The sequence below is a fragment of the Alligator sinensis genome, unplaced genomic scaffold (assembly GCF_000455745.1).
Source record: "Alligator sinensis unplaced genomic scaffold, ASM45574v1 scaffold378_1, whole genome shotgun sequence".
NCBI classification, from domain to species: Eukaryota; Metazoa; Chordata; order Crocodylia; family Alligatoridae; genus Alligator; species Alligator sinensis.
In genome coordinates, this window is record NW_005842697.1 from 56,629 (window position 1) to 81,600 (window position 24,972).

At 44.0% G+C, this 24,972-nt stretch overlaps 1 long non-coding RNA gene across 2 annotated transcripts in view; it reads right to left on the reverse strand.

The window, feature by feature from the left end:
• LOC102380205 overlaps positions 1 to 20,117 on the reverse strand; it is a 60,944-nt gene extending 40,827 nt beyond the window's left edge. Inside the window, exons 1-3 of one of the 2 annotated variants that reach the window (XR_324991.1) lie at positions 19,996 to 20,117; positions 18,388 to 18,431; positions 9,829 to 9,893 (exon numbers count right to left, since the gene is read on the reverse strand). This is a non-coding gene — a long non-coding RNA (uncharacterized LOC102380205). Of the gene's footprint in view, positions 1 to 9,828; positions 9,894 to 18,387; positions 18,432 to 19,995 lie in introns of those variants that run through there. The other variant, XR_324990.3, reaches the window with a different exon arrangement.
• Positions 20,118 to 24,972: the final 4,855 nt, after the last annotated feature.

Below are 24,972 nucleotides of genomic sequence, written 5' to 3' on the forward strand. Positions count from 1 at the left end.
TACAGGTTCAAGGGAGGGGTGATATGTCATAACCAGCGGTGTGCGATTTGTGGGTGTTTTTCTTCTGTACTGCAGCAGTTCTTCACGTGGTATCCGGGAGGCTCTTTCAAACATGCGATCTATCTCTCTGGATGAGTGTCCTTGTTGAGTGAAAGCCTTTTTAAGATTGGTGAGGTGGCAATCCCGGGTGTTCTCTTCAGTGCAAATGTGGTGGTATCTGAGGGCTTGGTATCACAGCTTTTTTGGTGTGTTTAGGGTGATTGCTGGTTCTGTGCAGATATGTATGTTGGTCTGTGGGATGACATCTTCATCATTTGGACTGAAAACCTACAATCTCTGACTGAGTTCCATCAGAAATTCAACCATCACCATCCCTCCATCCAACTTTCTCTAGAATACTCCAGCACCAGCATCTCCTTTTTAGACACGATGATCAGTATCCAGAATGATAAAATACAGACCATGTTATACAAGAAACCCACAGACCAACATACATATCTGCACAGAACCAGCAATCACCCTAAACACACCAAAAAAGTTGTGATATACAGCCAAGCCCTCAGATACCACTGCATTTATACTGAAGAGAACACCCGGGATTGCCACCTCACCAATCTTAAAAAGGCTTTCACCCAACAAGGACACTCCTCCAGTCCTTTATAAACTTCACTTCATAAATCTTCTGGATACAAATCGTGGACTATATATAGACACTGAATTTATGGCACATTATAACCTGCCTGACATCTGATAACCCCAGGTAACCTCTCTATATTTTATCAGCTACATTCTACCACCAGGTTAACATTCCCTCCCTTATCTTGCCACCTACCTGTCTCACACCTATTTACTCCTACTAATTCCTGTCCCCTTCTGAACTTCCCTGCCACACACTTGCATTTTCACAGACCTGCATTTTGCTTATTGGCTTAAGCTCCTTTTCCATTCAGGAGAATACACAAACATCAGCACACTATTCCTATGTCTGAAGAAGTATGCCTGAAAGCTTATAAAGAACACTTTTTCCAAATACATAGCCGGTCTAATAAAAAATATGACATATACCCAAAACCTAGTCTGTCTACATAGAATGCTGAATTTCTTTGTGGTTGGTTTGAATGATGCCTTAAACTTAACACATGACTCAGGCCAACAATTAGCTGATTGTTTGTCCTGGAGCCAGACCCACATAAGGATCTGGAACCAGCCCAAGGACTGACAATTAGCTGATTGTCAACCCTATCCAAGAAGCTGAAGGGCTTTCCACACCAGGGGTTTTAAATGCCAAGCAGGGCAAGTCTAGTTGGGCTTCTGGGTACAGGGGATAAGAGGATCCCACCAGAGTAACTGAAGGATTTCCTCACTGCAGATTTTAAACTTTAAGTCTCTAAATCCCCACAACTGACAGCCAGAGCAGAGCTGCCCTCTGCAGGATTTTGACAACCAGCTGATTGCGAGTCCTTGCCATATAGCCCCAGATCCAGTTCAAGAACCAGGGCTGTCAAAGGACGAGGACCGTCAATCAGTTGCTTGTCAGCTCCTGCCCTGGCACTACACAAAGGTCTCAACAATCAACTGCTTGTTGGCTCTGGCCCCAGATGTATTAACTTGCCAGGATCTCCAGTCCCAAAATTGTATGGTCTGCCATACACATGCAGCATGGCAGGAGACATGATTGTTGGAATTGGGGGTTAGATCCCATGGCGCCTTTCAATTAATGTACTCCAGGCACCTAAAGTATTGTTTCCCTTATCGTAAGCAGCCCTGATTTTTGATGGAAATGGTGGCATAAAAATCAAACAAATAGTAATGATAGTGAAAAATGTATTTTTTAAATGATATGGTGTAATGAGAAAGTGTAAGATAGCAAGCTTTAATTTTCCTTCTGGTTCATGTTCACAGGGAGCTCTGTAAATAAGTTGTTCATTTCATACCAGCTTAAACCATTCCCTTATTAGGTGAACAACAATAATGTAAACCTACTCTCTGATTAGAGAGCTGGTATAGTTTCATTGAGTTAAAGAAAATTGCTTGATGAATATGAGTGATGCAAGCTCCAGAGCTGGTATTATTTCTTTGGCTCCGACTCTCCCAACACTGTTAATGAAAACAAAACAAAGCAAATATACACATTCAGTTCTCCAGGGCCCTATCTAAAAATCTACTGAAGTTGGTGGGAGTCTTTCCATTTATTTCAATAAATTTTGAATCAAGCCCTAAAGATTAATTGACAGTTTAGTCTGAATATCCTTTCAGCCCTTTGTTTTTCCACTGATCAGCCAAAGTAGATAACATCATTTAATTTAAATGAACGTGAAGTGGTAACACTTTCTAATATGTTTTTATTTATACCATCATCTACATTATTTGAAAGTAATTCAGAATATGTTTACTTTTCTTTTCCCATTCCTCTGTCTTATGTCTAGTGTATTTCAGCCTAAGTAAGAGTTTACATCACAGACAGCAAAAGTGTAGAGACCACAGAAGTAGAAGAGTTTCCTGTATTTGCTCTCTCTCCAAAAAATGCCTTGAATTTGTGATTGGTGCCATAATCAAAATGATTTATACATTTTCAACAGCTATCAGGGTAGTGTAAGATTAAAATTAATAAAGTTATACAAATCTTGTATGAAATAGCTCCATGGAGTTTCAAAAGCGCAAGCCTTGTATATTTCTTTTTTATAAAATATCCTCATGGTGTTGCAAATTGTGTTGTAGCACACTGGAAATCATTGCTTTAAGAAAAACAGATTCAGCAATTTCACTGTAACGCTGCATAAATCATTTAAAGTATCTGTAAATACTTTTCCTAAAAAATACCCCCCTACCAATACAGCAACTTGATATCATAGGCAAACGTGTTTAATACATGCCAAGTTATACATAATTTAAAATCAGAAACAGACTTTATAAATAGCAGTAACTAAAAATATTATTTGCACATCCTTTCTATAAAGTCTGAACAGTCAAGGACAATAAGAAGTCCTTCTTTAGGTATATAGGGAACAGGAGGAAGACTAAGCGAAACACAGGGCCCTTGCAGAATAGAAATGGACAGCTGATTACAGACAGTCAGGAGAAATCTGAACTCTTTAATGAATACTTTGCATTGGCGTTCCTGCATACAAATGGTAGTTGCCCACCTGGTCAGATACTGTACAGATATGGGAGGGGGCGGGGGGAGGAATTGCCAGCCAATGGTCAGTGGTGAACTAGTGAGGGAGCAAGTAGAGTGGCTGAATGTCTTCAAGTCAGCAGGACCGGATAGACTACACCCAAGAGCGCTGAGGGAATTGCCTGGAGTCATTGCAGGACCATTGGCAAAGGCATTTGAAGACTCGTGGTGTTCAGGAGAGGTCCCAGAAGACTGGATAAGGGCCAATGTGTCCCAAGCTTTAAGAAGGGGGAGAGAGGGTGGATCCAGGAAACTAAAGGCTTGTCAATTTGACCTCAATACTGGGTAAAATTTGGAAAAAATTATCAAGAAGTTCATTTGTGAGAGTGGCAGAAGACATAATGCTGAGGGACAGCCAACATGGTTTCTTTGCAGGCAGGTCATGTCTGACAAACCTCATCTCCTTCTATGATAAAGTAATAGATGTGGAAGATGTGGTTGATCTCAGATACTTGGATTTTTAAAAGACTTTCGATATGGTCTCCCATGATGCTCTTATAAAAACAATACGGAGTTGTGGGCTAGCAGTAGCCAAAGCCAGGTGGGTTTGAAACTGGCTAAGTGGTTGAACCCAAAGAGTGTTAGTGGATGAATCCGCCTTGGAGGGAGGCAGCCAGTGGTGTCCCACAGGGTTCTGTTCTTGGCCCTGTGCTGTTCAATATCTTTATCAACAATTTAGATGAGCACATGGAAAACACTGGCCAAGTTTGCAGATTATACTAAGTTATGGGGAAAAGCAGTCATGTTAGGGGATTGGATGCGGATCCAAGTGGACCTTGACAAGCTGGAAAGGTGGGCAGAGCGAAACCGGATGCAGTTAAGTAAGGATAAATCCAGAGTGCTTCATCTGGGAAGAAGTAACCGGCGACATGAATACAGGTTAGGAAGAGATGTTCTGGACAGCAGGATAGCTGAAAGGGACCTCGGGGTTAAGGCTGATCACAGGATGAACATGAGCCATCACTACGACACTGTAGTCAGCACAGCTAACAGCATACTGGGATACATCAGCCGATGCATCACAAGCAGGGCTAAGGAAGCGATGCTTCTTCTCTACTAAACTTGATGATCTTTTGAGGTCCCTTCTAGCCCTTAATTTCTATGATTCTATAAGTAAAACAGTATTTTAAATAGAAATTGGAATATTTCCATTTTTTAAAATGGAAATGAATTTTAATTTAAAGTTAATTTTTGCTCTTAATCAGAGCTTGAAGAAATATGAAACAAAGTACAGGTATTCAGAATTTTAAATTTACTCAAGTATATACGAAAGATTAGGGCTGTGTACAGACATTAGACTTTTATACTGGTATAAATGATCATAAACAAATCTATACTTTGAACAGAACAAAAGTTCAGTGCACAGACTGGTTTAAACATGGCAAAACCTGGTCTAAGATGAACCTGGATCAGATTTAGATTGGTCTAACCTAAATCAATTATCAAACTTCTGTACCAGATCCCCTACCGACTCAAGTTAGATCACTGTCCTCCGACATCCCAGGTGCCTCTGTGGTCTCCACCTAACCCTCCCTCACAGGGAGGTGCACTAGCAGCTGGCCTGCGGTTGACTACTCTGGCTCTGTAATGGCTAGAAAATTACATTTAGAAATTGGCTAGTAGGAAGATATATTGCATTAGAATAACAGTCCAGGGAAATGGCAAGGCTTAATTGGTTTCTAGAGTCTGTTTGTGGCAGAGATTTATGTTCTCAGCATTTCACTATCCAAGAGTCCAAAGTTAGCAGACAGACAGGCACATACATCCTGGGAAATTGGAAACATGCAGAATAACCATAATGTTCCCTTAAAACCCATAATAAGATAGAAGCATGCAGAATTAGCATCACGTCACATGGCAAACCCTGGGATTCCCAGTTATGGTGGAATGACCAAATTAGGGGACCAGGAGTAACCAAATTAGGATGTGTACACATGATGTGTTTAAAGAAACAAAGGATTAGGCTGACAGGGCAGAATGTGGATGGCATAATAACCACAGGGAAATCGACAGTACCTGGAAATGAAGAGTCATCAGGAGAAAAAGAATACAAAAGGAGGAATCTTCAGGACAACAATTTGGGGCATTGTTCCCCAGCCTACAAGGCTGCTGACATCCTGATCTGAGCAAGAACTACAAGGTGGTATTCGCGTACTGGCCAGATGTACCATCTCCTTGTGAAACCCTAGAACTGGGAAATACGTAGAACTCTGTGTAGTCATTTTGCTTGCTTTGCTTGCATTGGTCTTATTTACTATCTGTGGGCATGTCTACAAAAGATACTACATGACCATAGTGACAATCTATGGTGATGTAGCATCTAAAAATAATTGTGTCACTGGGACTGTGCAGTACCAAATATGCAGTCAAGGGCACATGTAGACATGCCCACTGTGTATTAATAAAATTCTCCTATTATCAAACAGAGGTGTCACGGTTGGTCTCAGAAAGGTCATGCCCATCCAAAACAAAGTATCATGAGTGGTTAGTAAATCCAGTACCAACACCTAGCTGGGCCCGCCCCCAGGCTCTCAGAGCCAGGTCAGCATAGCAGCTGATGCTGCTAGGGGAAGTTGGGGATGCTTTCAGTTGTGTCTGGCAGCCCACTCCTTCTCCCCGGGGTTGTGCCTGCTTGCAAACGCCTTGGGATTCCTGGATGGGTGTGCAGAAGCAGATCTAGGGATACCCTTGCTGCCGTGAGTGGGCACTGCCCCAGGGAGCAGGACTGGGCTGCCATGCACAGCTAAGCAGGGTTGCTTCCACTGCATGCTAGCAGTTGTCATGCCTGTGGCTGACGCTGCTGAGGAAGGTGGGGGCCATGGGAAAGGTAGGCTCGGCCATGCTCGGCAACAGCCAATCAAGGGTGGCCTAACCAGTCAGATGAACAGTGCTACACTCAGCAGGCTCTGACAACCTGGGGAACCCATTGGAAGACATGCAGGAGTGCCCCCAATCTGCTGGTCTCCCCCAACGTGGACAGCCTGTGTACCCCAGCAATCAAAGGGCAAACGTGTATTCTGTTTGTTACCAATATAACCTAGGGTGCTTAGGATAAAGCAACTTAAATCACTTCCATCTCAGGCTTTTTGAACACCTGTACCTGGCTTAGAAAAGTCTAAGGAGTTTTGATGGTTTGGTTAATTAGCAATGACAAACATGGACTTTTAACTCCAGGTCACAAATTCAGACACGGTCTACACAGCATTTTTCTATTAAATGACCAAATGTGCTCCCAGGTGCTGAGATCCAAAACATGCATTAACATTTACTATAAATCAACAGTTATAACAACATGAACATAAATATACCCAGAACATCTATTTCAACTGATTATTTATTTAAAAGTATGTATTATGTATGATCTGGTGAACGATGTGAGAAACCTGGGCTTTAGGGCCCTTCCACATGTGCAGGTAAAGATGCAATAGGATCTAATGAGAGATCCACACAACTGGGCCTCCGGCCATGCCACACGTACATGGCAGGAGCCACAACTGTTGGATCATGCACCCATTGCACCCTATCTCCAGTGCAGGAGGAGCCTGAGATCATCATCCTGGGCCCCCACTGCACTGGCTCCTGCTGCTACAAGCCCTGCAGCTGACAGAACTTGGTGGGGCTTGCAACTGAGGCAGCATCCCCTACACTGCCCCCCACTGTGAGCCCAGCAGCTGACATGTGCTGCATGGCTCGTAGTAGTGGCAGCATCAGAAACACTTCCACCATTACAAGCCTCATAAAGTGAGGGGCTCACAGTGAGGAGAACACAGACATCACTGTGAGCCTCATCTAGTGCAAGGCTCACAGCAGCAGAAACAGCATTTCCCAGGCTGACCCTGTTGCGAGTCCTGCAGCCCACATCACATGGAGCACTGCCGTGGCTGCAAGCCCCACACCTCACAAGGTTCTCAACCACAACAGTGTTCTCCCTTTGGCCTCGCAGCTCACAAGGCTCGAAGGAGATGCAGCATTCTCCCTGCTGCAAGCCCTGCAGCTGACTGTTGCCACCATTGTGAACCTTGTCAGCTGTGGGGCTGTCAGTGGGTGGTGTGTCCCTGTAGTTGGGAGACCCTCAGTTGGTGGGGTCCCCAGCCGCGGGGGAGCACTTGGTTACATATTCAATTAATGGCATGATTAGAACAAGCTACAAAGTTATACCTTTTTTGTGGAATAACTTATTGTTTGTTTTATCATACAGTTAAGTGGTTGAACGTGTTGCTGGGTCACAATTAAAGGCATTATTACCTTGTTAATCACAACTGAGGTGTAAGGTGTGGAGAGGACCTTATTCTCCTTAAATTTACAATGCATTAAGTACACTTAAATCAGCAAAATTATATCAGTATAAGTAAGATTAGAACTGTCCCCCCAACCTTGATTTTTCTGACTTGCATACACATTTCAATATGACATTTTTAATTGGAGTTTACAATAGAGTGCATCGCATTCCCTGCTACTGAAATGCAAACATTTGGGTGAAATGCAAAACTGTAGATAATTTTTGAGTGCCAAGTAGCCTACAAGAGAACAAAGTAGAAAAGAAGAATGAATTGTTCCTTTAATACCTCCAGAGAAAATCTGATAAACAAGATTATCTGAGTTAGACCTTGACATACATATAGAACAACAGTATTGTGATGAAATAAAACATAATTCCAGAACACATATACTTTGGTTCAGAGTCAAATTGCATCTGAACTCTGTTTTGTTTTCTTTTTTTTTTACTATATGCATTGTTTTCTGTTAATAACAGGGATCAGAAATGTCTCTTGCCTTCTTAGACGGTTCTTTTCCATCACCTATTAGTCACCCCAATAATTTAACTCTCTAAACCAAAATCTCATTATGCAAAAGGAATACTGATAGCAATTTGAAAGCTTGGCTTACTACAGAACCTGCCAGCTTGACTTTTTAAAAGGGTAGAGTGGTAAAAGCATAGCGTTATATATACAATCATACAAAATTAGGAATTGAAGTCCTAAATCTGGTAGCTAACAGCAGGCTACCAGAAGTGGCATGGGGCATGACCTGCCACAGAATCTGCAGTTCCTGTGCCTCAGTGGACGTGGCCATTAGAGGCAGGAAGGCAAGTACGGACTACACCAACAAAGCCTCGTTTCACTCTGAGGCCACTGGTCCCACGGCTGCTTGCTATACCACACAAATCCCACTGCAGTCATTGCCACCTTTGCTGCTGTCTGCCACAGCCACTATCATCCCCACAACAACTACCACGATTCTTGCAGGTGCCATCACCACCACCTTGTGCTTCAGACTGGGTCTGGCCCATGAAGGAGCCCTGCAGTCCAGATTTGCACAGGGTGATTTTGACACCCATGACTGAATTCAACTATGTAGGTATATTCCATCTTGGCTTTCATTGCTGCATATACTGAATAAAATTCAAGATTCTGGTTTGTCTGCCAAACTAGCCCCTCTCCTCTCTGAGATCAACTTATTAGTTGCAGACATCTTAACTCAGTATAATTGCAGAGTTCCTACAATTAATCATATTGGCAAATATGATATATGCAGAAAAACTTAGGTACAAAAAGACTTAGATTTGCAAGTCTGACTCTGAAATCTGGTCCCTTAACTATGCAACTATAAACAAGAATATTTTGGTTCCAATTCTTTTACTTTGCATGACTTTAGTGAGTTCATTTAATATTTATCTGTCTAAAAAAATGCAACGTTACAAAATATAACTGTATACAAACTGAAGACTGAATATGCAATGTTACAAAATATAACTGAATACAAAACACAAAACAAAACAACAAAACAAAAATCCTGATACCTGTAGCAACAGGATGGAAAAAAAATTCCTTCCTGACCCTATGGGTCAGCCAGCAAAGTCCAGAAACATGGGATAAGGAGACCTTCTCCACTGCAGTCTGGGATCTATAACTCGGGGTGTGTTGTTCACACACCCTGCCTGGAAAGCCAGCATTCCCTTTTCTATCATCCTGTCTCAGACATAAACTTATCCCAGATCCTTTAATCTTCTTTCATAACCAAGGTCTTTGTGGAGCTCTGCTTCATTCTTCTACTTCTGAACATGGTCTGCTCCAATTTCTACCTGCTCTGGCTGAAAAGCTCTTCTTGTGGTCTCTAAGGCTAGGGACAAACATTACACATAAACTGGTTTAAGTGATCAGAAACTGTTTTAAACCTGCAACAGAACAGATATTCAGTGCACATAAACCAGCTTGAAAATGGTCGAAACCAGTTTGAGATAAACCTGGTTGAATGTAGTATCAGACTTAACTGATTTGGCTCAAACCAGTTGCCAACATTTGTCCCAGACCCCTTAATGGTTTAAATTAAATCAGAGACCCCCAACATCCTGCCATGCTCTCTGGGCTGGGCTCTGCTCCAGAGAGCTGGGCTGGCCCCTCCCTTCTGCTTTCTGGCTGGTGCAGGGGTGTGGCATGGCCAGACGTTGGCCTGCCATGGCCCCCAAGGCAATTCCTCCCTCCGTCTCTTCTCCCCCCTGATGGCAAACCCTGTGGACCACGGCTGGGGTTTGCCAGCCCCAGCCATACCTCCATGGCTTTCCTGCAGCCAGGCAAAGACAGAGGCAATTCATTCCTCTGTCCAGCTTACCTGCAGCCAGGGAGGGGATTAATTCCACAGCAGTCCTGGAGTGGTGGGGGAGGCAAACTAGTCCCAAGTGCAGATCCAAGACCTGCACCTGTGAGTCCAGAGCTAAGACCTACAGGACCAGAGAGAGCTGGGAAGTGTTGGCAAAGACCTGACAATCATCACACATATGTGCTGGAGATAGAGTTAAGAGAAGTTGCAGACAGTTTCTGCTTGAAAGTTGCAGACCAAAGAATGCAGAAAGCTATATTTACACTATAAAGCAGAACCTGTAAAACCTAAACAAAGCTTTTCTGAATGCCTGGCTGTAAGGAGACACTCTGCCCTCAGGATTAGTAACACTTATGCCAGGCTTTCTCTTGTCTTCCTGTTTTACATGGTAAATTAGACTAAGTTGTGTATGCTGTGTTTCACTGGGCCCCCAAATCCCCCAAACTGGTGGCTGGCATCCTGTGTGTCCTGCAAGCCCTGGCTGGTGTCTGGACACACCCCCTCCACTCCAGCAGGAAGGGATGAGAGCCTTGGAGGGCATCTCTCTTTCTTCCCTTTTGGCAGTGGCTAGCAGGCATGCTCTAGTGCCCCCCAGCTTGTGGCTTTAGCCACTGCAGTCACATGCCTGCATTTCCTCACTTAAAAGAGAACATACGTCTAGTTACTAATCAGTTTAAGATGCACAGCTTAAACTAACCTGCAAAGAGTGAATCAATTCAGGCTCAGGCTTTTTGTCCCTAGCCAAAATGGCCAAAACCGGTTTGAGATAAACCTGGTTGAATGTAGTATTAGACTTAACTGATTGAGCTCAAATCATTTTATGCAATGTCTGTCCCAGACCTTTTCCTGGTTTAACCTAAACTAGAATCTCCCAGCATCCCAGCATGCTCTCTGGGCTGGGCTCTCTGTTCCAGTGGAGCAGAGCTGGCCCCACCCCTCTGCTCCCCAGCTATGCAGCGATAGGCATCCGGCCAAAGAGGGGTTTCATAGTTGGTAGGGTCAGAAGGGACCTGAGCAGATCATCAAGTCCAACCCCCTGCCATGGCAGGAAAGAGTACTGGGGTCAAATGACCCCGGCCAGGTGTTCATCCAGCCTCCTCTTAAAGACTCCCAGGGTAGGAGCCAGCACCACTTCTCCTGGAAGTTGGTTCCAGATCCTAGCCGTCCTGACAGTGAAGTAGCACCTTCTGATATCTAGCCTGAATCTACCCTCTGCTAGCTTGTGACTGTTATTTCTTGTCACTCCTGGGAGTGCTTGGGAGAACAAGGACTCTCCCAATGCCTGCTGGTCCCCCCTTGACTAGTTTGTAAATGGCTACTAGATCCCCCCTCAGCCTTCTCTTGTGAAGGCTGAACAGGTTCAGGCACATCGCCAGAGCACCATGTGTGCTCGTAAAGCCGTGCCAGAGGTACCACAATAACCTCTGCTAGTTCCCTCAGCACTCTGGGGTGGAGATTGTCAGAACCTACTGATTTAAGTACGTACAGTCCCTCCAGAAGTTCCCTGTATAGGTCCTCACTGACCCTAGCCCTGGGTGTGCCTCCCATGGGGCCTACAGGGGTCTCACTGCGGGGGATGACCAGGTCCCTACTCAGAAAAACAGAGGCAAAGAAATTGTTCAATAGGTTAGCTTTGCTGTCTGATATGATGACCAGATTTCCTAGCGTGTCCTGCAGAGGCCCCACGTTCCCTGGTACCTTCTTTTTTACCCTCTATGTATTTAAAAAAGGATTTCTTGTTGTCCTTGATCTGGGTAGCTAGTCCCAGTTCCATCTCTGCCTTGGCCTTCCTGACCGCCCCACTACAGTCCCAAGCAACAGAGGTATAGTCCTCCTTGGCGATGGCCCCTCCCTTCCAATGGGTGCACACCTCCTTTTTAGCTTGGAGACATTTCCAGACGATTTTGGTGAGCCATGGTGGCCTTTGCGCCATCTTGCCACCTTTGATCCATGTAGGGATTACCTCCCTTTGGGCTTGGAGGATCGTCTCCTTAAGGAACAACCACTCTTCTTGGACACCCAACTCCCCACCCCCCCCCTCTGTGACCTCAGTGCCTCCCTGACTAGTCTTCTCCCCGACTATTCTCCTTACCTCATTGAAATCCTCCCTCCTGAAGTCCAGGGCTGCTGCCTTGCTGCAGGCCTTTGCCACCTTGCGAAGGGTTTAATTCCCTCCTCTGTGTCCCACTAGCAAAGACCTGAGCAGGGTCTGCCAGATGCTCTCCCCTTGCTCCTGCAGCAGCAGGCCCAAGCGAGCCCCTTCCTGGAGGGGAGCCATATTGTGGAGTGGGGAAAGCTGCTACAGACCCTGGTGGTAACAGCACGGCAAGGGGATATGGCTCCCTCCAATCCCTGATGCTGCTGCGCACAGTCCATCACAGCTCTGCCCGTCCCGCAGTGGGGCCCCCCACCAGGAAGGGGCTCGCACTCCCCAACAGTATGACAGGGCTCCTGCCCGCATAAAGGGCCCTGCCCCCTCACTGTTGCAGCAGCCAGGTGGGGGTGTGGCCAGATGCCAGCTCACAGGGCCCCTTAGGCAGGGGGCAGGGATAGGGGTTTTTCCGCCTCCCTCCAGCATCCAGCACAGGGGCCAGTAGGGGGCTTATTCCACCACTTGCTCCAAGCAGGGAGCAAATGGCAGTGGTGACAGTCAGGGTGGGCAGACCCAGCTGCGGTCCCCTGAGGGCAGTGGGGGTAAAGTGAGGAATAACTCCCCTCCTTGCCCCCTCTGCTTCAGGGGCCATGCTGGCCCACCACTGCAGCAGTGAGGGGGGAAGCACCCAGCAGACTCAGCTTGGGTCCTTGCTGGTGGGACAGGGAAGGGTGAATTAAACGCCTCCATGACCAGTTTAGACAAAACTAGTGTCCCAGGCTGGCCATGCCCCGCCGCCCCAGCACAGGTTCCCTACAGCCAAGGGCATGCTCTAACTCACCTGGTCTGAGCAACTGCAGGCATGCTCCCACATTTACTCAGTCCAGAGGGAATATCTGTGCTATTAAAAATCAGTTCAACCTAGGCAGGTTAGATGAGCCTGCAAAGACTGAATCAGTTCAGACACCAGGGTTTTCAAAGTCTGTCCCTAGTCCGAGAGATGAGGGGAGATCTCCTGGGCTTCTAACTGTTGCTCTTCCAGCACACTCCCAGCATTGTTACTCTTAAATCTTCCTTAACAAATACTTATCCAACCTGAACACCTTCAATAAAGGAAATCCAGAACCTCCCTAGGCAGTATATTCCACTTCCTTACTGTTCTACCAGTGAAGATGTATTTTTCTGATGTCCAATCTAAATGTACTTTGCAGCAACTTAAAGCTATTGCTTGAAATTTAAGAGTCTGTGCTTTTGGATATGTGCACAAAACCAGTTTTAGGAGGTTTTTTCCTAGAAGTTATTTTAAGTCTATTAAAATTGTGACAAAAAAACTTCAGTTTTTAGTGATGCAAAGACCATGACAAAAAGTGATGAGCAACAAATGTTGAATAAAATAGCAAAAATATTCACTTTGTTCATAACACTTTGTTGAGCCAGGTTTAAAAATACTCAACGCCCTTCCTTTTGTTTTGGAGGTTTGGGGGTTTTTTTGAAGGAAAAGAAAAAAAATCAATTCATCAGCAAAAATAAGATAATATTTATCAATATTATCAATATCAATATTCAGTATATGCTTGTTTGTACCAAAAGACTTTTAATCTGTTTCAAATTATATAATTATACAGCTTATTTTGAAGAGTATACATCACGAATGATATATTTCAATGGTAAAAGAAACTTTCCATAATGGACACATAAAAGGAACAAGGAAAATGGCATTTTGTAAATAAGCCCAGAGACCACAAGATGTCTCTCTAATATAAGGAATGAATACTTAATGCAAAACAGCTAACACTTAGAAGAGTAACTTTTTATACTGTTAAGTCAAATATGAGCCAAAGTCTCACAAAAACAGTGCTGAAGCCAAATTACTGGATTGTGATCAATATTATTTGCTGGAGACTCTAGTTCAGTGTCTGAATGAGGAAGAAGTGAGAGTAAAGAACCAGATAGAATTGTTAACTGCATAGAGAAACCTTTACTACTACAGAAAAAGCTCTGTTATCCAGCATCCCCCAGGAATGGGAGATGCCAGATAACAAAACAGGGCAGTTAATTGAGTGGCCTGAACAGGCATCCTTCCCTGTTCGAGCCACTGCTTCTCCCGCTGCGTCCAGGATGTTGCTGCCCCTCTTGCGGCATCGCCGCCCCTCCCGCAGGCCCTGCGGGTCCCCCAGGACAGGGAGGCAGTCTGTTGTGCCTCTGAGGCATGGGGGCTTGGCAGCGCAGCCATGTGGGCTCGGAGACACTGGAAGTGCCATGGTGGGCACTTTACCTTACAAGCCAGCACGCCGGTTAATACAGCATGCCGGCTTGTAAGGTGCCGGTTAGCGGAGCTTTTCCTGTATATTATAACCAGTTTGAATATAGTTCAAGTTAACAGTAATTACATTAGCCTCCAATTGTGTTTAGAAGTTCATGTGAAATAGGCTATTAACCTTGTTAAACTCAAGGCATACCTCAGAAAATACCAAGTCCTAACTTTCATTTGTTTTTTTGGGTATGGAAAAATAAAACAATTCTTTGTTGCAAAGACCACAGAAAGATCACAACAGATCAGCACAGGAATTAATATTTTTAAAAATATTTGAAATCTCTGGGTTAATCGTGATGGCACACCTCAGAGTACCACATCCTCCAAAGGATCTCAAGGCACCTCAGAGTTCTACATTTACTTGTCTAAATGTAAAGGGATTGGTATACTTAAAGAGTGATACAAATCCTCTAGTATGGTTGCAATTATAACAAAATGGAAGTGTTTTATACAGTTAATCTATTGCTGTAGTGGAAAAAGGATAATCTATATAAGCAGAACTATGTCTAATCTTAGGTGTAAACCTCAATTTTCTGTAAAAACAACAATTATGATGATTGATGATAGACTATTAGGAGCTCACCTTAAGTAAATTTAAAGAATGCGTAATTATTTTTAATTACATGCTCAGGGCCTTATTTCATTGCTAATTTTGGGCAGTTCCTGGAGCTCAACACCTAGACTGACCACACAATACCTGAAACTAGTTTCAAGAACCCATTATGCAGCTCAAAGTTACACCACTCCAAGGCAGGGCAAAGTTGCGCAACTCCAAAGAGTTATAGCCTCTACTCTAGGCTACACCCTAGTGTAAACTCTATACCTGCTCCCACCCTCCCAATCAAGTGCCCTGATGGAAAATACGTTGAGACACCAAGCAACAACTGCGCACCAGAATGAGCGCACACTGAAAATCTATCAAAGAACAGAACACCACCTGTCTCCAATCTCTCAGACCCAATCTTCAAAGCGAATTTACAAATCCCGTTACTAGCCTGCCCAGTGGTCCCACACCAGAGGAGACCAGGGTGGGGTCCCCAGACCAACAGTCTGATCTTGTTGGAGACCACGTGAAAACCACCCGGGGTTCCAGCTCTGCCCTGACATCTTGTGAGGGAACACAACCCTCGCTCCCATCCCAAGGGGCTGCAGAGCTCTCCCAATCCCAGCCAAAGTCCAGGGTCTTAGCAGACTGGGGGGGGGGGGGGTGTTCAGACAGTACCTAAGAAGCCCGCTAAACCCCAGGACCAGGAGGAGGACACCCGAGAACCAGCAGGCTCCACAGAGCCTGCAGACCTCTCAGTCTCGGCAGTCCTTAAGGAATTTCCCAACCAAACTCACAATGATCTCAATCATCTGGCCACAAGCTAGCAGAGAACAGATTTAGACTGGACATTAGGAAGAACTTCTTCACAGTTAGAGTGGCCAAGGTCTGGAACGGGCTCCCAAGGGAGGTGGTGCTCTCCCCTACCCTGGGGGTCTTCAAGAGGAGGTTGGATATGCATTTAGCTGGGGTCATCTAGACCCAGCCCTCTTTCCTGCCTATGCAGGGGGTCGGACTCGATGATCTATTGAGGTCCCTTCCGACCCTAACATCTATGAATCTCTCCAAACAGTGTTCAGAGGAAGACTTAATACATTTTAAAGGACTATTAAAGCTAAAGACTCTCTTATTGAATAACGGACATTTTAGAAATTATTTTAAAGCTAAAGGCCTTTTTATACACAAAGTAAATGTGTTTGGATATATTTGAAATAGGAGTTGAAATTGTAGTAAACCTTGAAATGAAAGGATTATCTCAAAAAAAAAAAAAGAAAGAAAGAAAGAAAGAAAAGAAAAACCCAATGTACATAAAACAGAATAAGGTTTCCACTTCAAAGATATTCTAAGAATTCTCTCTCTGGTATCACCTGTGGCATGTGCACTAACAAACTTAATTTTGAAAAGTTCAGAGGCTACCAGGGCCATACATGAAAGTGGGAAGCCAACGAAAGCATGACAGTAATAATATTTAAATCCAGCCAAGCCCTGTAGGATACTTATTTCTTGTAAAAATATAAATCTCATCATATTAAACAAGCACTATATTCTCATGTTGTGCTATTTCCTTTCTTTAAAGCAAGGAAAAAGGCCAAAAAGCCATACAAGCTGCAGGAAGCAACTGCTTCTGCTGCATGTTACCACTGAGACATCAACAGCAAAAACAAAAATTTGCCAAACTACTGGCAAGGAATTTGAAACTTTGTTTTATTTTGGTTTTTAATTATTTTCATGGAATATTAAACTGCTATTGGAAATTCACGTAGTAATTGCTTCTTCACTTAAATATCAAAATGGTTTAAATTATATTACCATAACGGAGACCTACTTTGATATAGTAACAGAAACATCAATTCAAAACGTTTGCAGTGTGTCATATTGAATGTAATAGTTTGAATGTTTGTAATAGCTGCCCATTAGCCAGTTTAGAAAAAGACAAGATTCATCTTCTTATCTAGGCGATTGTTTTGGCCTACGTGCGGAAGGTTCGGGCTTTGCTCAAAATCTTAACTCTTGAATTTTATCTCTAGAGGCCTTTAAAAAGGTTAACCTAAAAATGACCCTTAAGCAAACATCCTGAGAGATCAAACCCTAGGAGCCTTCGAAAAGAGGTTGGAAAGAAAGGTCACTGCAGTGGTGTGGAAATTCCTGAAAGAAACTGATTACCAAGCAAAAGAATCTGTTAAGAAAGATCCGAGCCCAAATTTGGGAGTAGTGACAGGTTTGGGTAGGAGGGGCCAAGACGGCAACTCACTCAATAAAAACTGTAACCTACCGTCCCAATTTGGAGGTAACCTCACTTGCAGAACATCAAAGGAAGAATCTCAAGTGTAGGCCAGATCAGACTGATCACCTGAACCACCCTCTCTGTGAACAAGAATCTCTTAGTTCACGCTGAAGCCTAGGAGCGCCCGAAGGAGACTGAAGGAAGGGGAGTTGTTCCTATCACTGCTGAGACCAACCCTAAAACCATAACTAAAGAATGAAGGTATACCTGGGGATTTGGTTTCTCGGAATTCTAGGATTGTAAGTATATTATGAAAAATAATAGTATTGATTCAAACTTAACTTTGAGTTGTAATTGTATTTGTTTTTGTAATACTAATTCTTATAGCATTGTTTGGGAAGGAAGTGCATTTGGAGCATTGTTTCTAATATATGTAGTTACTGTGTTCTTAATGTTTGTGGTATTTCTTAAAGCTAAGCAGTGTTATATGCGTAGCAAAGAATTTTAAAATAAAATTGTGTTGTATGAATTAAGTGTGCAATCATTGTGAAATCGTGCAAGTAGCTAAAAATTTCCCCAGCCAGTGCATCAAACGAATCAGTAAGTTGTGTGGGATCTTCTCTATTCCATAACCCACTAGAGAGACAGTGTAGACTGAATAATGTTTCACTGGAAGATCATAGGGAACATATGAAAATAGGGCTCAAAGGGACCACCCCAGCCAAGTGGAAGATAAAACTGGATAAAAAGCTTGACTTTTATCCCAAATACATACCTCTTATTCCTTTTACTTTTCTTATTCTAGCAGTGGTCAACCAAGGAAACAATCAAAGATTTTGCTTAATATTGGGTTTTAACATGCATTAATTAATTATGCATGCAAGCAGTTAATTGTTTTTCCAGGTAGGTCTCTCTAAATCTTTTAATACAGCTTTAAGAACCATTTTGGATACATTTCACTCTCTGAAACCACTTAAATAATATTTCCATTAATATCTCCTTTATAATAATTACCATAATAATCAATTATAGTTTTCTTTGAAAAGAAAATGGATATTAGAAAACAGCAATATGATTAATACATCCTTTAAAATTCAAAGTTGATGTTGAATCAACTTGCCTAAATCATACCTTTTTGTTTCATGTTCCATGTTTCTGTTTCATGGAATAATGTACACAAAAATGTGGTGATACTGAGGTCTGTTTGGTTTCACATTCTTTAACAGTAGTATATAGCAACAATGAAAGAGGTTTCTTTCCCCTCCCACACCCAGTGCCCCCCAAAAAGCTGAAGACAGGTTTTCAAAGCAAATACCATGTGCATTTGAAATACTGGAAACTGAAATATTCCCTTCTCAGTACCCCTTCTCTCACAAAGCACAACCAACTTCATTTTCTTTTATCATTCAATATAAAACAAAACAATAAAACCAAAACTTACTGGGCTTTAACTGGACTCTACAGCTTTTTTGCAGCTCCTAGTTTCTGTCAAAAATTAAATAAAATAGAAATGAATAAATGAAAACAAGTCCTAATTTTACATCTTTTCTGGCTGCTCCTCTCCTGTTCTTCATTGCTTACTTATTTCTCACATTATCAACTCCAAAACATGTTCTAATGACTTCCTTTTTGTATAATTTTCTGAATCGTCTCTCTCATTTCTGTCCTAGTTTTTTATTGCCATGATGCTGGATTGCCTTCCTATTTCACACAATTCACCCCTAAAACAATAACCTTCATTGTTTTTGCTCTCTACAATATTCTCCACCTGTTTCTGTCTCCCTAAGATGCCTTTTTTCTTGCTCATTTCTTTATTCCTCCTCCTAGGCTTTCAGTCTGTTCCTGTGCTATTGCTTGTCAATGGGCACATCTACACGTTCATTAATGTGACATAATTACAGCACAATATGTTTAGTACCTGTAAGAACAAGTACTAACTCAATGTACTGTAATCAGCACTATTGCACAGTGGTACAGATGAACGTTTTGTGTGATGCATAATATTCATTGGACTAGATCAGCCTTGTCTAAAATATGGCCCACGGGCTGCCATGCAGCCCGCCAAGCCATTTTATCTGGCCTGAGGTGGTGGCGGTGGAGCAAGGAGCCACGGCGCCGAGGGCCTTGGCGAGGTGGGCAGGGCCGGCCCATGGGCTGCTCCCCCGGCCAGTCTCCCCCCAGGCCCAGCTGCCCACGCGCGAAGCCCCGAGGGGACCGCTTCTCATGTGCTGCTGGGGACGGGCGAAGCCCAGCCGGGTCTGCACCGGCCAGCAGAAGCAGAGGTGGAGCCGTGTGCCACTTGGGATGGGACGAGCCTGCACCAGATGGGTTGACCGCTTCTGCTGGCCGGTGCAGACCTGGCCAGCCTTCTCCCATCCCTAGCAGCACATGGGAAGCCGGCTTCAGCTGCATGCTGCTTCTCCTGGCCGGTGCGACCTGGTTCTGCCCAGGCGGGTCCTGCAGCACCATGTCAACCCGGGCATGGCACTGGCAGGCCTGGTGGGCCCCAGGTTAACCCCGGCCTGGCCCCGTGGCTTCAAAAACACAGTAATTCTACTGCACAGACTACAACAGCAGTAAAGTTATGCTATTGGAGCATTTGCATTCAGATGAACTGTTGGGGAATCTAATGCTTAGCTTGCAAATTTGTATCAAAATGGCTGTGTTAGATAAATTTTCCTTAAATTATCCAGTGTTACTTCACATTCATTCAGATATAATATGGTTTACATACAAAGTGAGCAAGCAAGTTTTGACTTGGTGTTAATGATAAGCATCAGAAAACCCTAGGTAAGAGCAATTCATAAAGTGTTGTCACAGGAAGTGAACCAGTTAGAGAAAAATCTACATTGCTTATATTATGCCCTATGCTAAAAACCCCAGTTTTCAAACTTCTAGTAAAAAACACAATAAAACAGAAGATTAAGTGGGTTTTCCAAGCCTGTGGGTTTCTGTAGACAGACTTTGTTCCCTGAAGAGCTCCTCAACTAGCTCTTCCAAATAAAAGCACAGTCTTTGAATAAGAAACAACAAAAACTAATATACCCACCTCCTCTACTTGGCTCCAACTACTAGAAAAGGAATCCTTTGGTTCTGACCCCCAGCATACCAGCCTTGTCATCCTCACAATAGCCTTACTTACTTTACTCAAAGATTGCCTGCTAATTACAAATTACCTTCTCACCATTTACTAACTTTCTGCCATCTCCCCTAGGAGTTTTAAGCTACCAGAAAGACATACCTTCATTACCTAAATACCTTACACCTCAGCTTTCTCCAGGGGGAAGACTGTTCCCTGTTGAAGGCACAGACCACGCTTACAAAAAACAAAACACCTGAAGGTCGCTGGAAATAGGAGCTGTGCTCTGTCTAGTTTATTAGAGCTATAATCTGTTGCAGCATAAGAATCTGAAAAATCTTCAGGTGCATAGGCAACTGGTAGGGAGAACACCAGGGAGGGCATGTACCCCACCCCTGCCCCCCTGACAGAGCTGTCCCCGCCACCAGCTGTATCTGTGGGTGCTCCCCAGCTCCATCCCTGCTACCGACACCGCCGGCAGTGTCTGCAGGTGCCCCCCCAGACTCAGGAGCCACCAGTCACCCATGCCCAGGTGTAGCAGGTCCCCACTTAGTCCCCATTGCAAGGAAAAGGGGGAAGGGTCCTTTATGAGAGATACCAGGTAAGGCTGGGAGGTCCTACAGTTTAGACAGTAGATCTCAACTTTTTCATACTTAAGGTAAATTTCAGCTCTGAACTTTCACTTATTTTTTGACTACAGAAAAACCACAGCAATTTTTTGTTGGGGAGAAAAACTCAGAAAGAATGCAGCAGGCCAGAAATGTTTTTGCAACTGTTTAAAATCCCTAGGTTTATCTTGTGAATTGTGTAGGTACTTGCATATCTAATACTAGGCTACACTTAAAAAGGTCTGTCAACATCCTGGTAAAGAATCATTGCTTTAGAGGGATACAAGGGAAGGGCCTGAGCAGCAAAAAGAAGAGGAGCCTGGAGGTTTTGCTAAAAAAAGACATGCTCAGGTAACTGACTGTAAGAGGTTTGGGGAAAACTAAGTCCAAGAAGGCTGTAAGGAAAGCTAGGTCTGTTCTGAAGATCCTATCCTACGCAGGAATTTCTTAAGTTTGAGTAGAAGGGGCTGAACTGGGGAAAAACCTGGCTGAGAATATAACTGTTGGAAAGGAGTCCAGCAAGGACAGGTAACAAGTCCTAGAAGACAACTCATAAAGGAAAGTCAACTGTGTGTTCTTCATGGCAGGAGACCCAAAGGAGTCTTGTAAACCTGGAATGGTACTGTACTTTCCCAGAAAGTGCCTGTGTCTTGCCTTTACTAATAATATACGAAGGCATGAAAGGTGGGTCAAGTAGAGACACCTGGGGTAAGAGGAAGATTTGAGCAGTTCAGGAAGCATGTGGATTCTGAGCTGGGAGCAGGGGTGAACAGCTAGACAAGCCATCAGAACTTACTCTCTAAAGCAGCATCAATGACACCCAGGGAGCAGGGTATGCTGATTTCATAATGTGTATCATGCTTCCATCCTCCTCTCCACCAGGCTCAAAAGGTCTCAGTATCTCTACTGAGCAGCAGTCTCAGTTCTACCTACCACTCTTTGAGGCAGGAGACTTCATGGATTCCTGTATATACATTTAGTCACATCTGAAACTTAAATTCAATTTTTCAGTTTTCATTTGCTGTTGCTTCTCCTTATTTTTGACCATTAATTCTTGCTGTAACCCTTCAGGTGCTCTGCCTTACACTCTCTGCATTAAGCTTCTGACCCTATTCTACCCACCCTCCCTATTACTGCTTCTTCTGGTTTCCATCTACACAATTCCTGCCACTATTCCTACAGTCCTCCCTACCATTCCTCTCCTTTCATTGAACCCCAATAAATAAAGCAACCAAAATGTATAGGCATTTCAACAAGAACATCTACTCTTACAAACAGGCACATCAGTGCACTAATGCAGCTATGTCATTTCTGTTTGGGGGTGGGGATAAAGCCAGTGAGATGTGTATGGCGTTGACTGTGAAATTGCTTGACTGCTTCAGCTACATTTATAGCTGAAATGTAAATTTTTTTTCTTCAACAAATCATGATTTTTTAAATTGCTCTAAAAAACAAAGGGCACTTTCTTGAAGCTGGGACTATCCTAGCTACACTGAATTATTTGGGTAAATTTACCAAAAAACAGTTCTGTCAACCATCCTAATATCAGGTTTGCAAAGTCAAGTATACAGCCTTTTCCTCTTCTCTTAATTAAATTAAGACTACCTATGTGACAGTGTGTGTGTGTGTGTTTTGTTTGTTTGTGGGGTTGTTTTGCTTTCATGTTCCATGCTCTTCAATTGCACCTTGCCCAGGGTGTTGTTTGTTTGTTGTCACAAACAGAGCCTCTATCTTTCCATTTATCACAATGTGAGCAAATGTTAGCACTACTTAAATGTAAGCATCTTAGAGAAAATATATTGGAGGGGGTAGCACATTTGGCTGTCAGTTAGACAAAGTAAGAACTTTGATTTCAAAATAGTGAATTTAGCTTTTGCAACAGAGTACTACAGGTGCAGAATTTTGTTTTTAAAAAGCGATAGATAGCAAAATCACAACAGTAACTTTAAAGCTAGAGGAATTTCTGTTGTTTCAGAGATAGTTTCATAGTTTCTAGGGTCGGAAGGGACCTGGGCAGATCATCTAGTCCGACCCCCTGCCATGGCAGGAAAGAGTACTGGGGGTCAAACGACCCCAGCAAGATGGTCATCTAACCTCCTCTTAAAATTGTCCTCACTTGGAAGCTGGTTCCAGACCTCACTTGGAAGCTGGTTCCAGACCCTAGCCACCCTGACCGTGAAGTAGCGCCTCCTGATGTCCAACTTAAACCTTCCCTCCACCAGCTTGTGACCGTTATTCCTGGTCACTCCTGGCGGCGCTCGGGGGAACAGGGACTCCACCAGTGCCTGTTGATCCCCCCTGACTAGTTTATAGCAGGCCACAAGATCCCCCCTCAGCCTTCTCTTCTGGAGGCTGAACAGGTTCAGGTCCCGTAACCTTTCCTCATAGGACCTGCCCTGCTGTCCCTTGATCATGCGAGTGGCCCTCCTCTGGACCCTCTCGATGCTGTCCACATCCCTCTTAAAGTGTGGCTCCCAGAACTGGACACAGTACTCCAGCTGCGGCCTGACCAGTGCCGCATAGAGGGGCAGGATCACCTCCTTGGTCCTGCTTGAAATGCATCTGTGGATGCACGACAAGGTACAGTTGGCCTTCCTAGCCGCCTCCCCACACTGCCGAGCCATGTTCATCTTGGAGTCAATAATGCCTCCAAGATCCTTTTCCACCTCCGTGCTGACAAGAGGGGAGTTCCCCAGCCTGTAGGTATGGTGCCGGTTGTTCCTCCCCAGGTGCATCACCTTGCACTTGTCTGTGTTGAACCCCATCCTGTTCTCCTCTGCCCATCCTTGTAGCCTGTCAAGGTGCGACTGTAGCCTGTTGCTCCCTTCTATTGTGCCCACATCCCCCCACATCTTGGCGTCATCAGCAAATTTGAACAGGGTGCTTTGCACCCCCTCATCCAAATCACTGATGAAGATGTTGAACAGGGCGGGCCCGAGGACTGAGCCCTGCGGGACCCCACTGCCTACGTCCTTCCAGCCCGAGAAGGACCCATCCACTACCACCCTCTGGGTGCGGCTCTCTAGCCAGTTGGCGACCCATTGGACTGTGTGGGTGTCTACGCCACAGTCCCCCAGTTTCCTAATGAGAACGGGGTGAGAGACAGTGTCGAAAGCCTTCTGGAAGTCCAGGAAGACTATATCCACTGCTACCCCTGCATCCAATGATTTAGTGACCTGATCGTAGAAGGCCACCAGGTTGGTCTGACATGACCTGCCGCTGATGAACCCGTGCTGGTTGCCCCTGAGCATGCATTCCCTGCCGGCCCCTCCTGGATGTGTGCCAGAATAATTTTCTCGAACAGCTTGCAAGATATGCAAATAGTTCTTTGATCAAATATATACTTGGGCTATATAAAAATGTTGTTTCCACTTTAAAAATGATTTAAAGTGAACTGAATCTTGTATGCCTAAAGGGACAAGGAACAGATTAATTCAATAACAATTTAGCCATTCCTAGCCGCTTCTGTGCAGAATCTTCCAGTAAGGGATTGATGAGGTAAATTCTTTCCATTGTCTCAGTCTAGACAGTGACCAGTTTAGAATCAAAACTGATATCAGTTCTTATTAGCCCAAGCATGGATAGCAATATATAGCCAACTGCAATATACAAAAAATGGAAATGTAGGACCAGAAAAGGTTCTACATATTCAATAAAAAAATTATCATGGATCTTACCATACAATCATTACTTAATACATCTGAATTGGTTTTTCATGTCTGTAAAATATAAGTATCTAAAATTATAAAATAAAGTGTCTGGTATATGGAACATTGCATCATATTTAGCTCAAACCAAAAACTAGAGAAAGATGTATTATTTGAAAATAAGCCACTCTTAATTTCTAAGATCTGCTGAAAAATTGAGGCCTTCAAGTTTTGACCTTATTGTGCAAGGCCAGCCAAATTTTCAGAACCTAGTAATCTTTTTAGGTTTGTATCAAGGCGGGCTGCCCTCCTTAAGATCTAGGAGCCTTGCAGTTGGCCAATTGTCAATTGTTCAATTAGCCTTCTGTGTTCCATCTGATATGTTGGATTTTAAAAGAAAAATACTCAATGTGCGAGGTGGGGGGCAGTAATTAGTTAAGAGGTCGTCTGATAATTAGGAACTGAGTCAAAAGATACAGTGAAGCAGCTAGAAAGAAGTTTGCTGCTAGGATCTAACCTGTAGAGCATGGGTGAGTGGTGCCACCTTAGTGTGGGGGCACATGCCTCCCCCAGCAACCAGTCAGTGACTGGTGGGGAATGGGTCACCCAGCGTCCAATCTCACCAACTGTGGGGACATCCCCCGTGGCTGAGTTTACCAATGGGGGGGGGGGGGGGGGGCCCCCCGGGACCC